Source organism: Monodon monoceros, unplaced genomic scaffold (assembly GCF_005190385.1).
Source record: "Monodon monoceros isolate NGI ecotype Baffin Bay Population unplaced genomic scaffold, NGI_Narwhal_1 Super_Scaffold_22, whole genome shotgun sequence".
Taxonomy (NCBI): Eukaryota; Metazoa; Chordata; class Mammalia; order Artiodactyla; family Monodontidae; genus Monodon; species Monodon monoceros.
Genome location: NW_021703779.1, coordinates 59,358,742 through 59,362,954, shown reverse-complemented (window position 1 = coordinate 59,362,954; position 4,213 = coordinate 59,358,742). Strand labels below are relative to the sequence as shown.

The following is a 4,213-nucleotide window of genomic DNA, read 5'->3' as shown; positions in this document are numbered from 1 at the left end:
ATCTGTTTGAGGTTGCCAGAAAGTTGTTATTCTATGAGAAGAATAGAAATAATGGAACCAAAAGTAAGAATTTGTGAGTATATCACCAGGCTTGACCTTGAGAGCAGACATAATTTTCTCCAGAGTACAGTACAGGAGTTAATCCAACTATTCTTATTTGATGAAAAATATATCTAAGAATATCCAATTTCCTATTCATTGAAGCATTCTTTATAACAGTGAAAATTTGAGAACAACATCAATTTACCATAATAGTTATTTTAGAATACTTCAAAAGGATATTACAGTAGATTTTGAAGAATGTTCAATGCTAAGGGTAATAGTTTACTAGAGCTGCCATAACAAAATACCACAGACTGGGCAGCTTAAACAATAGATTTTTATTTTATCATAGTTCTAGAGGCTAGAAGTCCAAAATCAAGGTGTTGGCAAGTCTGGTTTCTTCTGAAGCCTCTCTCCTTGGCTTGCAGATGACCACATTCTTGCTGTGTTCTCACATGACTTTATTTTTCAGTGTGCACCCATCCCTGGTGTGTCCAAATCTCCTCTTATAAGAATACTAGTCAGATTGGATTAGGGCCCACCCTGATGGCCTCATTTTAACTTGAAAGGCCCTATCTCCAAATAGAGTAACATTCTGAGGTCCTGGGAGTTAAGGCTTTAACATGTGAATTTTGGAGGAACACAGTTCAGTCCATACAACGGGAGAAAGTTTTACAATATGAATAAAAGTGCAGGATATAATATTTAGTGTGATTCTAATCGTATAAACATATGCTGAAAAAGACTGGAAGGAAATACTCAAAAATATTAATAATGGTTTTCTTAGGGTTTGGGAGTTTGGAATAATTTAAAATTTTTCTTCTTTATGTATTTCTGTATTTTCTGAATTTTCTACAATGAGCACGTGTTCTATAATGGAAAAATGCAATAAAAGTTACATTAAAAATTCATTCCTTTTTCCCTTAATTCTATGACTAAATCAATTTACCTTCAAGAACAGAAGACAAGGGGAGATAAATGTGGCAGAAAAATTGATATCAATTGTTAAATTATAAGTGGCATTCTGTTATACGTCAAGCTCTAGTGAAGTTGACCCTATTGACTGGTTCTCTTTTGAGTATAATAATTTAAAATGACTTGTTTTTATGCGTGAAGGGGATCAAAAGGTAAAACTTCCAGTTATAAAATGACTAAGTCATGGGATGTAATGTACAGCATGGTGACTATAGTTAATAATACTGTATTGCATATTTGAAAGTAGGAGAGTGGATCTTGAAAGTTCTCATCACAAGAAAAAAAAATTTTGTTACTGTGTGTGGTGATGGATGTTAACTTGGATTTATCGTGGTGATCATTTTGCAATACATACAAATGTTGTATCATTACATTGTACACCTGAAACGAATATAATGTTATGTCAACTGTACCTCAATTAAAAGATTTTTTTTAAACTTGTTTTTTTAATCTGAAAACCGGGGGATTCATTTCTGGACTGCAATAACACCACTATCCACTACCCTACAATGAAACCCTTGTAGAACCTTTCATCTGGCCCTTTCTTTGACATCTAACTATGAATTCCCATCCTGAGAAGATGTTTAAATCACAGCATCCATATCATGTACTTTAGACTACTAATTTTCTCTTTCTATGGGACCACACTGTAAGAGATGTCAAAGCAGGAACCTTGTATTGCTGTGGTCTTCCAGGTTCACCCAACTATGATATTATGTCTCAACATATGAGCACACAGATTCCAAGCAACTGTTTCCAGATACCTTTATAATCACCTCCATTTTTACACTTTAGTATATCTGTGCCTTCTTACTGCTTTCTTTTTGGGCTCTCTCTTCCCACGCTGCTCTCAGCTCTGAAACTGCATACTTTTGCCCGTTCATCAGGAGCTGGTTCATCCAACTCTAGCATCCACCTTTGGGTGCATTTTCTCTTATCTAGTTCAAAGGTCATTGAATCATACGGGCTCCCCTCCATGAGGCAAACTTGCAGAACCTGTAATTAAGGAGACATAATCTAGATGCGGGGCAACATGGTTTTCATTAGAGTTAGCATTCCTAATATTAAGAGCTTATTAAAAGGCTAATAAGTAAGCATATAGATGAGCAACTAGTGGATGGAATGTAATTAAACTTCGAAGCTTTTATTTCAAAGGTAATTCAAAAGGAAATATCCTTTTTCTTTCCTCATAAAGACCAGCAACTTAGCAAGATACCAGGTGCTGGGGTTAGAAGAATAAAATGATCTTTATACTTGAGAAGGCCGGCCTAGTGGGGGATACGAAAAATATGAACACGATTATTCTTTTTTTTGGCCATGTGGCATGTGGGAGCTTAGTTTCCCAACCAGGGATCGAATACCTGAACCTCCTGCATGGGAAGCATGGAGTCTTAACCACTGGACTGCCAGGGAAGTCCCTGAATACGATTATTCTTTTATAGAAGAAGTACTATGTTAGATATATAAACAGAAGAAAAAGCTCTCTGGGCTCGGACCTAGGTTTTGGCGACATGGCTAAACGCACCAAGAAGGTCGGAATCGTGGGTAAATACGGGACCCGTTACGGTGCTTCCCTCAGGAAAATGGTGAAGAAAATTGAAATCAGCCAGCACGCAAAGTACACTTGCTCCTTCGGTGGCAAAACCAAGATGAAGAGATGAGCTATGGGCATTTGGCACTGTGGTTCCTGCATGAAAACGGTAGCTGGTGGTGTTTGGACCACACCACCACTTCTGCTGTCACAATAAAGTCTGCCATCAGAAGTCTGAAGGAATTGAAGGACCAGTAGAAGCACCACCTTTTGAAATGTTGCTAGCCTATAATAAATGGTTAATTTATGTAACAAAATTACTTTGGTTTGTTGTTAATTTTATTAGTTAAATGTTCTTATTTGCATTGCATTAATTTTGCTTTCTAAAAGACTTGGATATTAAAATCCTTCTAATTTTTGTTGGAAAAAACAAAAACAAACAAACAAAACCAGAAGAACAAGAGATTAACACTACCTGAGCAGTGGATGTTAAGGTTTTAAAGAAGTCAATACATAATGCTTCCTTTTCCCCCTTCATAATTTCTAACCAACTGAGAAATAAGGTATAGGAGACCAGTAAATGGAGATTAAAATGTCAGCATTCTTACTGATGAAACTGTTGAGTGGACATGACTTTAGAGCTGCAGTCAAGTGGGCCTTTTAATTTTCTTTAATTCTCTGCCCTGAATTAGAGAGACTTAACTCACCTGGTCGGGCAACCTAGGCCACCCTCACAGAGAGCAAATCAGAATGCACCCTCTCTATAGGCAGGATGGCTTCAAAAGTGGGATTTCTGCTAAAATTGTCGCCTCGGTATATCAATCGCTTTGGAACAAAATCTCATTTTCAAAACAAGCAAGATAGCAGAAATGACTGTGAAATGACTGTCTCACATTGAAAAATAAACTGCTTGGAGTACTTTGTAAAAGGAGTAAGTTTTGCCTTAACAAATGTTAAAATATGGTAAAGCACCCATTATTTAAAATGTGCTGGGAAAAGAAACTAGAAACCACATAACTGTGCATAAATAGGGGACTGGTTAAATAAATTATGGGCCACCCCTACTGTGGAACACTAGGCAGCCATTTTAAAAAGTGAGGGGGGCCCATGAATACTGATCTGGAAAGCAGTTCAAAATATATTTTCAAGAAAAAAAAACCCCAGAAGAACATGTATAGTATAATCATATTTGTATTTTAAAAGGCTGTCTGGGGACTTCCCTGGTGGCGCAGTGGTTAAGAATCTGCCTACCAATGCAGGGGACACGGGTTCGAGTCCTGGTTGGGGAAGACTCCACATGCCGTGGAGCAACTAAGCCCATGTGCCACAACTACTGAGACTGTGCTCTAGAGCCTGTGTGCCATAACGACTGAGCCCGCGTGCTGCAACGACTGAAGCCCACTCGCCTAGAGCCCGTGCTCTGCAGCAAGAGAAGCCACCACAATGAGAAGCCCGTGCACCCCAACGAAGAGTAGCCCCCGCTCGCCGCAACTAGAGGAAGCCCGCGCACAGCAATGAAGACTCAACACAGCCAAAAATTAATTAATGAATTAACTTAAAAAAAGCTGTCTGTATTTAAATTATGTGTATATTTTCTTGTATAGGCACGGAATCTAGAAGAAAGCAAACCAAACTGTTAACAGTGGAGATCTCACAGTGGGTGGA

The 4,213-nt window shown here is 38.2% G+C and overlaps 1 pseudogene; it reads left to right on the top strand.

The window, feature by feature from the left end:
- Positions 1 to 2,528: 2,528 nt before the first annotated feature.
- Positions 2,529 to 2,806, top strand: LOC114906548 (annotated as a pseudogene).
- Positions 2,807 to 4,213: the final 1,407 nt, after the last annotated feature.